This window comes from Hyla sarda, unplaced genomic scaffold (assembly GCF_029499605.1).
Source record: "Hyla sarda isolate aHylSar1 unplaced genomic scaffold, aHylSar1.hap1 scaffold_204, whole genome shotgun sequence".
Taxonomy (NCBI): domain Eukaryota; kingdom Metazoa; phylum Chordata; class Amphibia; order Anura; family Hylidae; genus Hyla; species Hyla sarda.
The window spans coordinates 212,211-225,114 of NW_026608702.1; the positions used below are offsets into that span (position 1 = coordinate 212,211).

At 45.8% G+C, this 12,904-nt stretch overlaps 6 non-coding genes across 6 annotated transcripts; all 6 read left to right on the top strand.

The window, feature by feature from the left end:
• The first annotated feature begins 1,300 nt into the window (after positions 1-1,300).
• On the top strand, positions 1,301-1,491 carry LOC130317880 (U2 spliceosomal RNA). The gene has a single exon (XR_008864887.1). It is a non-coding gene; the product is annotated as a U2 spliceosomal RNA (small nuclear RNA).
• A 2,091-nt stretch (positions 1,492-3,582) lies between these two features.
• Positions 3,583-3,773, top strand: LOC130317881 (U2 spliceosomal RNA). The gene has a single exon (XR_008864888.1). It is a non-coding gene; the product is annotated as a U2 spliceosomal RNA (small nuclear RNA).
• Positions 3,774-5,848: 2,075 nt separating this feature from the next.
• On the top strand, positions 5,849-6,039 carry LOC130317859 (U2 spliceosomal RNA). Its single transcript, XR_008864868.1, has one exon. It is a non-coding gene; the product is annotated as a U2 spliceosomal RNA (small nuclear RNA).
• Positions 6,040-8,128: 2,089 nt separating this feature from the next.
• Positions 8,129-8,319, top strand: LOC130317882 (U2 spliceosomal RNA). The gene has a single exon (XR_008864889.1). It is a non-coding gene; the product is annotated as a U2 spliceosomal RNA (small nuclear RNA).
• A 2,099-nt stretch (positions 8,320-10,418) lies between these two features.
• On the top strand, positions 10,419-10,609 carry LOC130317883 (U2 spliceosomal RNA). Its single transcript, XR_008864890.1, has one exon. It is a non-coding gene; the product is annotated as a U2 spliceosomal RNA (small nuclear RNA).
• Positions 10,610-12,697: 2,088 nt separating this feature from the next.
• On the top strand, positions 12,698-12,888 carry LOC130317884 (U2 spliceosomal RNA). Its single transcript, XR_008864891.1, has one exon. It is a non-coding gene; the product is annotated as a U2 spliceosomal RNA (small nuclear RNA).
• Positions 12,889-12,904: the final 16 nt, after the last annotated feature.

The following is a 12,904-nucleotide window of genomic DNA, read 5'->3' on the forward strand; positions in this document are numbered from 1 at the left end:
GACTTGTCTGTCGCTGAACAGTCGCTTTTTATGTATTCAGCACCTATGTATAATGTTGTAAAAATGCTCTAGAAGCTAAAGTCGCAGAAATGTCACACATATTTGGCCTGCAACTTTCTGTGCGACAAATTCAGACAGGAAAAATCAGTATAAATCCTTAGAAAATTATCCCCCAGTGTCTCCATCTGCTGGCGGTATTGAATAAGCATTGCTGCACTGATGGGGTATGCATTAGACGAAAAAAAAGAAGAAAAAGAAGAATAACACGCCCAGAAAAGAGGCGAAAAGGAGAAAAACGTAAAAAAACGTGAAAAAAAAGTAAGAGGAAGAGAAGGGAAAAAAAGGTGGAAATGGGTTTAAAAGTGATTTCGGCGGAGAAATATATATATATATATATATATATATATATATATATATATATATATATACGCGCACACACACACATATATATAAACGTATTCTCCGTTGAGATATTGCAGCCGCTGCTGTGTCCAGGCCCAGGAGCCTTAGCACTGTGCTGTGATGTCACTCAATACCACTGACATCACTAGGTGTAAACAACATCTCTCCTTTGCTGTGTATGTGACTATGGAGCTGTTTGGTGATGTCGTCTATTATGGCCTTCATAGAAGCAACAGGAGATTGTTGCATCCATCTAGAACCCTCAGAACTACAGTGCTATGATGTCACTCACTTCCACAGGCCTTGCAGAGTGTAAACAACAACAACCCAGCTTTGTTGTGTATGTAACCATAGGGATTGTGATGTCACCTAGAACCTTCACAGCAGCGACAGCTTTATGAGGAGCATCAGCACTGCTCTGCCTGAGCAGAACCATCACCGCCATAGGTTGTCAAATAACCCGGATTTAACCCACACAGGTAAGTCCAATGGGGTGCAGGCATGTCCTCTATGCTTACAGCTTCCCGTGGGTGTTGGTTTGATACCGTTTGGGGACAGCCAAGGAGGCATCTGCAGGCAACAAAGGTAGGTGTGTGCTTGTGTGTGTGTTTCCTATGCAGATCCTAAGCCCAGTGTCACATGCAAGTAGGAGGAGTAAGAAGGGTTCCTGGCAAATCCGGGTTATGGATTGCATTTAAAAAGGCCCCGTGGGAGTGCAATGGGCCCCTGTCTTGCTGCTTAGCAATAATGGTATGGGTTTAGGTTCTGCTGTATGTACTGGTGGTTGACTGCCCCCCAGCCCAGAGTGTGCATGGAAAATTGTCTGGCAGCCTCCCTGACAGCAAGCAGTGATAGTGCCCATGAAGGGGACCTTGTTGGGCCCGCCCCTTTCACGGTTATCGCTTCTCGGCCTTTTGGCTAAGATCAAGTGTAGTATCTGTTCTTATCAGTTTAATATCTGATACGTCCCCTATCTGGGGACCATATATTAAATGGATTTTTGAGAACGGGGGCCGATTTCGAAGCTTGCTTCCGTCGCCCTATGCATTGACCCGATATGGCAGTATCTTCGGGTACAGTGCACCACCCCCTTACAGGGTTAAAAAGAAAGATTCCTACTTTCATTGCTACCTGCTTGCTGGCTAGCCAGCTAGCCAGCCCTGTGGGCCTTGCTGCTGCTGCTGCTGCTGCTGCAGCCAAAAAACAAAAGGTGGTGCTGCTGCTGCTTCTGCTGCTTCTGCTTGTGTCTGGCCGCTGTTGGAGCGTCCAGGCACAGGACTTCTGCTGCTGCTGACTAAATGGCCTCCTTAATTGGATCATTTGAGTAGCCAGCACACCTGTGCAGGTAGGGCATGACATGATAGGCAGCTGCCTTGATAGCGGGTGGGTGCTGAATGTTCCTAATTGACAAAATAAGATTAATGCTTATGAAGAAATATAAAATCTCATCCCTTCCCCAATATCGCGCCACACCCCTACCCCTTAATTCCCTGGTTGAACTTGATGGACATATGTCTTTTTTCGACCGTACTAACTATGTAACTATGTAACATAACATGGGGGGGTCTCCTGGCTGTTCACACAGGTGTGTCATTGCTGTACATTGACCATGCATTGCTTCTGTGGTATTGCAAAGGCAAAGACAAATGCTTCCAGCCATCCATTGCACTAATGGATTGGTCATCAGCTGGCTGTCTATGTCCCGCATCAATATAGACCAAAGTACAGAGGGTTAGGCTATGCTATAGTGCACCTACCTGATGCATCAGAAGGTGCGAGGCCCTTGCTAAATTCTGTGCACAGACTTTGAGATCTATGCTTTAGACTGTATCTAAACCTGCTCCAACATGGACTGACATTCTGGCCTACTTTCAGCCGATGCGACTTGTCTGTCGCTGAACAGTCGCTTTTTATGTATTCAGCACCTATGTATAATGTTGTAAAAATGCTCTAGAAGCTAAAGTCGCAGAAATGTCACACATATTTGGCCTGCAACTTTCTGTGCGACAAATTCAGACAGGAAAAATCAGTATAAATCCTTAGAAAATTATCCCCCAGTGTCTCCATCTGCTGGCGGTATTGAATAAGCATTGCTGCACTGATGGGGTATGCATTAGACGAAAAAAAAGAAGAAAAAGAAAAATAATACGCCCAGAAAAGAGGCGAAAAGGAGAAAAACGTAAAAAAACGTGAAAAAAAAGTAAGAGGAAGAGAAGGGAAAAAAAGGTGGAAATGGGTTTAAAAGTGATTTCGGCGGAGAAATATATATATATATATATATATATATATATATATATATATATATATACGCGCACACACACACACATATATAAACGTATTCTCCGTTGAGATATTGCAGCCGCTGCTGTGTCCAGGCCCAGGAGCCTTAGCACTGTGCTGTGATGTCACTCAATACCACTGACATCACTAGGTGTAAACAACATCTCTCCTTTGCTGTGTATGTGACTATGGAGCTGTTTGGTGATGTCGTCTATTATGGCCTTCATAGAAGCAACAGGAGATTGTTGCATCCATCTAGAACCCTCAGAACTACAGTGCTATGATGTCACTCACTTCCACAGGCCTTGCAGAGTGTAAACAACAACAACCCATTTTTGTTGTGTATGTAACCATAGGGATTGTGATGTCACCTAGAACCTTCACAGCAGCGACAGCTTTATGAGGAGCATCAGCACTGCTCTGCCTGAGCAGAACCATCACCGCCATAGGTTGTCAAATAACCCGGATTTAACCCACACAGGTAAGTCCAATGGGGTGCAGGCATGTCCTCTATGCTTACAGCTTCCCGTGGGTGTTGGTTTGATACTGTTTGGGGACAGCCAAGGAGGCATCTGCAGGCAACAAAGGTAGGTGTGTGCTTGTGTGTGTGTTTCCTATGCAGATCCTAAGCCCAGTGTCACATGCAAGTAGGAGGAGTAAGAAGGGTTCCTGGCAAATCCGGGTTATGGATTGCATTTAAAAAGGCCCCGTGGGAGTGCAATGGGCCCCTGTCTTGCTGCTTAGCAATAATGGTATGGGTTTAGGTTCTGCTGTGTGTACTGGTGGTTGACTGCCCCCCAGCCCAGAGTGTGCATGGAAAATTGTCTGGCAGCCTCCCTGACAGCAAGCAGTGATAGTGCCCATGAAGGGGACCTTGTTGGGCCCGCCCCTTTCACGGTTATCGCTTCTCGGCCTTTTGGCTAAGATCAAGTGTAGTATCTGTTCTTATCAGTTTAATATCTGATACGTCCCCTATCTGGGGACCATATATTAAATGGATTTTTGAGAACGGGGGCCGATTTCGAAGCTTGCTTCCGTCGCCCTATGCATTGACCCGATATGGCAGTATCTTCGGGTACAGTGCACCACCCCCTTACAGGGTTAAAAAGAAAGATTCCTACTTTCATTGCTACCTGCTTGCTGGCTAGCCAGCTAGCCAGCCCTGTGGGCCTTGCTGCTGCTGCTGCTGCTGCTGCAGCCAAAAAACAAAAGGTGGTGCTGCTGCTGCTTCTGCTGCTTCTGCTTGTGTCTGGCCGCTGTTGGAGCGTCCAGGCACAGGACTTCTGCTGCTGCTGACTAAATGGCCTCCTTAATTGGATCATTTGAGTAGCCAGCACACCTGTGCAGGTAGGGCATGACATGATAGGCAGCTGCCTTGATAGCGGGTGGGTGCTGAATGTTCCTAATTGACAAAATAAGATTAATGCTTATGAAGAAATATAAAATCTCATCCCTTCCCCAATATCGCGCCACACCCCTACCCCTTAATTCCCTGGTTGAACTTGATGGACATATGTCTTTTTTCGACCGTACTAACTATGTAACTATGTAACATAACATGGGGGGGTCTCCTGGCTGTTCACACAGGTGTGTCATTGCTGTACATTGACCATGCATTGCTTCTGTGGTATTGCAAAGGCAAAGACAAATGCTTCCAGCCATCCATTGCACTAATGGATTGGTCATCAGCTGGCTGTCTATGTCCCGCATCAATATAGACCAAAGTACAGAGGGTTAGGCTATGCTATAGTGCACCTACCTGATGCATCAGAAGGTGCGAGGCCCTTGCTAAATTCTGTGCACAGACTTTGAGATCTATGCTTTAGACTGTATCTAAACCTGCTCCAACATGGACTGACATTCTGGCCTACTTTCAGCCGATGCGACTTGTCTGTCGCTGAACAGTCGCTTTTTATGTATTCAGCACCTATGTATAATGTTGTAAAAATGCTCTAGAAGCTAAAGTCGCAGAAATGTCACACATATTTGGCCTGCAACTTTCTGTGCGACAAATTCAGACAGGAAAAATCAGTATAAATCCTTAGAAAATTATCCCCCAGTGTCTCCATCTGCTGGCGGTATTGAATAAGCATTGCTGCACTGATGGGGTATGCATTAGACGAAAAAAAAGAAGAAAAAGAAGAATAATACGCCCAGAAAAGAGGCGAAAAGGAGAAAAACGTAAAAAAACGTGAAAAAAAAGTAAGAGGAAGAGAAGGGAAAAAAAGGTGGAAATGGGTTTAAAAGTGATTTCGGCGGAGAAATATATATATATATATATATATATATATATACGCGCACACACACACATATATATAAACGTATTCTCCGTTGAGATATTGCAGCCGCTGCTGTGTCCAGGCCCAGGAGCCTTAGCACTGTGCTGTGATGTCACTCAATACCACTGACATCACTAGGTGTAAACAACATCTCTCCTTTGCTGTGTATGTGACTATGGAGCTGTTTGGTGATGTCGTCTATTATGGCCTTCATAGAAGCAACAGGAGATTGTTGCATCCATCTAGAACCCTCAGAACTACAGTGCTATGATGTCACTCACTTCCACAGGCCTTGCAGAGTGTAAACAACAACAACCCAGCTTTGTTGTGTATGTAACCATAGGGATTGTGATGTCACCTAGAACCTTCACAGCAGCGACAGCTTTATGAGGAGCATCAGCACTGCTCTGCCTGAGCAGAACCATCACCGCCATAGGTTGTCAAATAACCCGGATTTAACCCACACAGGTAAGTCCAATGGGGTGCAGGCATGTCCTCTATGCTTACAGCTTCCCGTGGGTGTTGGTTTGATACCGTTTGGGGACAGCCAAGGAGGCATCTGCAGGCAACAAAGGTAGGTGTGTGCTTGTGTGTGTGTTTCCTATGCAGATCCTAAGCCCAGTGTCACATGCAAGTAGGAGGAGTAAGAAGGGTTCCTGGCAAATCCGGGTTATGGATTGCATTTAAAAAGGCCCCGTGGGAGTGCAATGGGCCCCTGTCTTGCTGCTTAGCAATAATGGTATGGGTTTAGGTTCTGCTGTGTGTACTGGTGGTTGACTGCCCCCCAGCCCAGAGTGTGCATGGAAAATTGTCTGGCAGCCTCCCTGACAGCAAGCAGTGATAGTGCCCATGAAGGGGACCTTGTTGGGCCCGCCCCTTTCACGGTTATCGCTTCTCGGCCTTTTGGCTAAGATCAAGTGTAGTATCTGTTCTTATCAGTTTAATATCTGATACGTCCCCTATCTGGGGACCATATATTAAATGGATTTTTGAGAACGGGGGCCGATTTCGAAGCTTGCTTCCTTCGCCCTATGCATTGACCCGATATGGCAGTATCTTCGGGTACAGTGCACCACCCCCTTACAGGGTTAAAAAGAAAGATTCCTACTTTCATTGCTACCTGCTTGCTGGCTAGCCAGCTAGCCAGCCCTGTGGGCCTTGCTGCTGCTGCTGCTGCTGCTGCAGCCAAAAAACAAAAGGTGGTGCTGCTGCTGCTTCTGCTGCTTCTGCTTGTGTCTGGCCGCTGTTGGAGCGTCCAGGCACAGGACTTCTGCTGCTGCTGACTAAATGGCCTCCTTAATTGGATCATTTGAGTAGCCAGCACACCTGTGCAGGTAGGGCATGACATGATAGGCAGCTGCCTTGATAGCGGGTGGGTGCTGAATGTTCCTAATTGACAAAATAAGATTAATGCTTATGAAGAAATATAAAATCTCATCCCTTCCCCAATATCGCGCCACACCCCTACCCCTTAATTCCCTGGTTGAACTTGATGGACATATGTCTTTTTTCGACCGTACTAACTATGTAACTATGTAACATAACATGGGGGGGTCTCCTGGCTGTTCACACAGGTGTGTCATTGCTGTACATTGACCATGCATTGCTTCTGTGGTATTGCAAAGGCAAAGACAAATGCTTCCAGCCATCCATTGCACTAATGGATTGGTCATCAGCTGGCTGTCTATGTCCCGCATCAATATAGACCAAAGTACAGAGGGTTAGGCTATGCTATAGTGCACCTACCTGATGCATCAGAAGGTGCGAGGCCCTTGCTAAATTCTGTGCACAGACTTTGAGATCTATGCTTTAGACTGTATCTAAACCTGCTCCAACATGGACTGACATTCTGGCCTACTTTCAGCCGATGCGACTTGTCTGTCGCTGAACAGTCGCTTTTTATGTATTCAGCACCTATGTATAATGTTGTAAAAATGCTCTAGAAGCTAAAGTCGCAGAAATGTCACACATATTTGGCCTGCAACTTTCTGTGCGACAAATTCAGACAGGCAAAATCAGTATAAATCCTTAGAAAATTATCCCCCAGTGTCTCCATCTGCTGGCGGTATTGAATAAGCATTGCTGCACTGATGGGGTATGCATTAGACGAAAAAAAAGAAGAAAAAGAAGAATAATACGCCCAGAAAAGAGGCGAAAAGGAGAAAAACGTAAAAAAACGTGAAAAAAAAGTAAGAGGAAGAGAAGGGAAAAAAAGGTGGAAATGGGTTTAAAAGTGATTTCGGCGGAGAAATATATATATATATATATATATATATATATATATATATATATATACGCGCACACACACACATATATATAAACGTATTCTCCGTTGAGATATTGCAGCCGCTGCTGTGTCCAGGCCCAGGAGCCTTAGCACTGTGCTGTGATGTCACTCAATACCACTGACATCACTAGGTGTAAACAACATCTCTCCTTTGCTGTGTATGTGACTATGGAGCTGTTTGGTGATGTCGTCTATTATGGCCTTCATAGAAGCAACAGGAGATTGTTGCATCCATCTAGAACCCTCAGAACTACAGTGCTATGATGTCACTCACTTCCACAGGCCTTGCAGAGTGTAAACAACAACAACCCATTTTTGTTGTGTATGTAACCATAGGGATTGTGATGTCACCTAGAACCTTCACAGCAGCGACAGCTTTATGAGGAGCATCAGCACTGCTCTGCCTGAGCAGAACCATCACCGCCATAGGTTGTCAAATAACCCGGATTTAACCCACACAGGTAAGTCCAATGGGGTGCAGGCATGTCCTCTATGCTTACAGCTTCCCGTGGGTGTTGGTTTGATACTGTTTGGGGACAGCCAAGGAGGCATCTGCAGGCAACAAAGGTAGGTGTGTGCTTGTGTGTGTGTTTCCTATGCAGATCCTAAGCCCAGTGTCACATGCAAGTAGGAGGAGTAAGAAGGGTTCCTGGCAAATCCGGGTTATGGATTGCATTTAAAAAGGCCCCGTGGGAGTGCAATGGGCCCCTGTCTTGCTGCTTAGCAATAATGGTATGGGTTTAGGTTCTGCTGTGTGTACTGGTGGTTGACTGCCCCCCAGCCCAGAGTGTGCATGGAAAATTGTCTGGCAGCCTCCCTGACAGCAAGCAGTGATAGTGCCCATGAAGGGGACCTTGTTGGGCCCGCCCCTTTCACGGTTATCGCTTCTCGGCCTTTTGGCTAAGATCAAGTGTAGTATCTGTTCTTATCAGTTTAATATCTGATACGTCCCCTATCTGGGGACCATATATTAAATGGATTTTTGAGAACGGGGGCCGATTTCGAAGCTTGCTTCCGTCGCCCTATGCATTGACCCGATATGGCAGTATCTTCGGGTACAGTGCACCACCCCCTTACAGGGTTAAAAAGAAAGATTCCTACTTTCATTGCTACCTGCTTGCTGGCTAGCCAGCTAGCCAGCCCTGTGGGCCTTGCTGCTGCTGCTGCTGCTGCTGCAGCCAAAAAACAAAAGGTGGTGCTGCTGCTGCTTCTGCTGCTTCTGCTTGTGTCTGGCCGCTGTTGGAGCGTCCAGGCACAGGACTTCTGCTGCTGCTGACTAAATGGCCTCCTTAATTGGATCATTTGAGTAGCCAGCACACCTGTGCAGGTAGGGCATGACATGATAGGCAGCTGCCTTGATAGCGGGTGGGTGCTGAATGTTCCTAATTGACAAAATAAGATTAATGCTTATGAAGAAATATAAAATCTCATCCCTTCCCCAATATCGCGCCACACCCCTACCCCTTAATTCCCTGGTTGAACTTGATGGACATATGTCTTTTTTCGACCGTACTAACTATGTAACTATGTAACATAACATGGGGGGGTCTCCTGGCTGTTCACACAGGTGTGTCATTGCTGTACATTGACCATGCATTGCTTCTGTGGTATTGCAAAGGCAAAGACAAATGCTTCCAGCCATCCATTGCACTAATGGATTGGTCATCAGCTGGCTGTCTATGTCCCGCATCAATATAGACCAAAGTACAGAGGGTTAGGCTATGCTATAGTGCACCTACCTGATGCATCAGAAGGTGCGAGGCCCTTGCTAAATTCTGTGCACAGACTTTGAGATCTATGCTTTAGACTGTATCTAAACCTGCTCCAACATGGACTGACATTCTGGCCTACTTTCAGCCGATGCGACTTGTCTGTCGCTGAACAGTCGCTTTTTATGTATTCAGCACCTATGTATAATGTTGTAAAAATGCTCTAGAAGCTAAAGTCGCAGAAATGTCACACATATTTGGCCTGCAACTTTCTGTGCGACAAATTCAGACAGGAAAAATCAGTATAAATCCTTAGAAAATTATCCCCCAGTGTCTCCATCTGCTGGCGGTATTGAATAAGCATTGCTGCACTGATGGGGTATGCATTAGACGAAAAAAAAGAAGAAAAAGAAGAATAATACGCCCAGAAAAGAGGCGAAAAGGAGAAAAACGTAAAAAAACGTGAAAAAAAAGTAAGAGGAAGAGAAGGGAAAAAAAGGTGGAAATGGGTTTAAAAGTGATTTCGGCGGAGAAATATATATATATATATATATATATATATATATATATATATATATATATATATATACGCGCACACACACACATATATATAAACGTATTCTCCGTTGAGATATTGCAGCCGCTGCTGTGTCCAGGCCCAGGAGCCTTAGCACTGTGCTGTGATGTCACTCAATACCACTGACATCACTAGGTGTAAACAACATCTCTCCTTTGCTGTGTATGTGACTATGGAGCTGTTTGGTGATGTCGTCTATTATGGCCTTCATAGAAGCAACAGGAGATTGTTGCATCCATCTAGAACCCTCAGAACTACAGTGCTATGATGTCACTCACTTCCACAGGCCTTGCAGAGTGTAAACAACAACAACCCAGCTTTGTTGTGTATGTAACCATAGGGATTGTGATGTCACCTAGAACCTTCACAGCAGCGACAGCTTTATGAGGAGCATCAGCACTGCTCTGCCTGAGCAGAACCATCACCGCCATAGGTTGTCAAATAACCCGGATTTAACCCACACAGGTAAGTCCAATGGGGTGCAGGCATGTCCTCTATGCTTACAGCTTCCCGTGGGTGTTGGTTTGATACCGTTTGGGGACAGCCAAGGAGGCATCTGCAGGCAACAAAGGTAGGTGTGTGCTTGTGTGTGTGTTTCCTATGCAGATCCTAAGCCCAGTGTCACATGCAAGTAGGAGGAGTAAGAAGGGTTCCTGGCAAATCCGGGTTATGGATTGCATTTAAAAAGGCCCCGTGGGAGTGCAATGGGCCCCTGTCTTGCTGCTTAGCAATAATGGTATGGGTTTAGGTTCTGCTGTGTGTACTGGTGGTTGACTGCCCCCCAGCCCAGAGTGTGCATGGAAAATTGTCTGGCAGCCTCCCTGACAGCAAGCAGTGATAGTGCCCATGAAGGGGACCTTGTTGGGCCCGCCCCTTTCACGGTTATCGCTTCTCGGCCTTTTGGCTAAGATCAAGTGTAGTATCTGTTCTTATCAGTTTAATATCTGATACGTCCCCTATCTGGGGACCATATATTAAATGGATTTTTGAGAACGGGGGCCGATTTCGAAGCTTGCTTCCGTCGCCCTATGCATTGACCCGATATGGCAGTATCTTCGGGTACAGTGCACCACCCCCTTACAGGGTTAAAAAGAAAGATTCCTACTTTCATTGCTACCTGCTTGCTGGCTAGCCAGCTAGCCAGCCCTGTGGGCCTTGCTGCTGCTGCTGCTGCTGCAGCCAAAAAACAAAAGGTGGTGCTGCTGCTGCTTCTGCTGCTTCTGCTTGTGTCTGGCCGCTGTTGGAGCGTCCAGGCACAGGACTTCTGCTGCTGCTGACTAAATGGCCTCCTTAATTGGATCATTTGAGTAGCCAGCACACCTGTGCAGGTAGGGCATGACATGATAGGCAGCTGCCTTGATAGCGGGTGGGTGCTGAATGTTCCTAATTGACAAAATAAGATTAATGCTTATGAAGAAATATAAAATCTCATCCCTTCCCCAATATCGCGCCACACCCCTACCCCTTAATTCCCTGGTTGAACTTGATGGACATATGTCTTTTTTCGACCGTACTTACTATGTAACTATGTAACATAACATGGGGGGGTCTCCTGGCTGTTCACACAGGTGTGTCATTGCTGTACATTGACCATGCATTGCTTCTGTGGTATTGCAAAGGCAAAGACAAATGCTTCCAGCCATCCATTGCACTAATGGATTGGTCATCAGCTGGCTGTCTATGTCCCGCATCAATATAGACCAAAGTACAGAGGGTTAGGCTATGCTATAGTGCACCTACCTGATGCATCAGAAGGTGCGAGGCCCTTGCTAAATTCTGTGCACAGACTTTGAGATCTATGCTTTAGACTGTATCTAAACCTGCTCCAACATGGACTGACATTCTGGCCTACTTTCAGCCGATGCGACTTGTCTGTCGCTGAACAGTCGCTTTTTATGTATTCAGCACCTATGTATAATGTTGTAAAAATGCTCTAGAAGCTAAAGTCGCAGAAATGTCACACATATTTGGCCTGCAACTTTCTGTGCGACAAATTCAGACAGGAAAAATCAGTATAAATCCTTAGAAAATTATCCCCCAGTGTCTCCATCTGCTGGCGGTATTGAATAAGCATTGCTGCACTGATGGGGTATGCATTAGACGAAAAAAAAGAAGAAAAAGAAGAATAATACGCCCAGAAAAGAGGCGAAAAGGAGAAAAACGTAAAAAAACGTGAAAAAAAAGTAAGAGGAAGAGAAGGGAAAAAAAGGTGGAAATGGGTTTAAAAGTGATTTCGGCGGAGAAATATATATATATATATATATATATATATATATATATATATATATATACGCGCACACACACACATATATATAAACGTATTCTCCGTTGAGATATTGCAGCCGCTGCTGTGTCCAGGCCCAGGAGCCTTAGCACTGTGCTGTGATGTCACTCAATACCACTGACATCACTAGGTGTAAACAACATCTCTCCTTTGCTGTGTATGTGACTATGGAGCTGTTTGGTGATGTCGTCTATTATGGCCTTCATAGAAGCAACAGGAGATTGTTGCATCCATCTAGAACCCTCAGAACTACAGTGCTATGATGTCACTCACTTCCACAGGCCTTGCAGAGTGTAAACAACAACAACCCAGCTTTGTTGTGTATGTAACCATAGGGATTGTGATGTCACCTAGAACCTTCACAGCAGCGACAGCTTTATGAGGAGCATCAGCACTGCTCTGCCTGAGCAGAACCATCACCGCCATAGGTTGTCAAATAACCCGGATTTAACCCACACAGGTAAGTCCAATGGGGTGCAGGCATGTCCTCTATGCTTACAGCTTCCCGTGGGTGTTGGTTTGATACCGTTTGGGGACAGCCAAGGAGGCATCTGCAGGCAACAAAGGTAGGTGTGTGCTTGTGTGTGTGTTTCCTATGCAGATCCTAAGCCCAGTGTCACATGCAAGTAGGAGGAGTAAGAAGGGTTCCTGGCAAATCCGGGTTATGGATTGCATTTAAAAAGGCCCCGTGGGAGTGCAATGGGCCCCTGTCTTGCTGCTTAGCAATAATGGTATGGGTTTAGGTTCTGCTGTGTGTACTGGTGGTTGACTGCCCCCCAGCCCAGAGTGTGCATGGAAAATTGTCTGGCAGCCTCCCTGACAGCAAGCAGTGATAGTGCCCATGAAGGGGACCTTGTTGGGCCCGCCCCTTTCACGGTTATCGCTTCTCGGCCTTTTGGCTAAGATCAAGTGTAGTATCTGTTCTTATCAGTTTAATATCTGATACGTCCCCTATCTGGGGACCATATATTAAATGGATTTTTGAGAACGGGGGCCGATTTCGAAGCTTGCTTCCGTCGCCCTATGCATTGACCCGATATGGCAGTATCTTCGGGTACAGTGCACCACCCCCTTACAGGGTTAAAA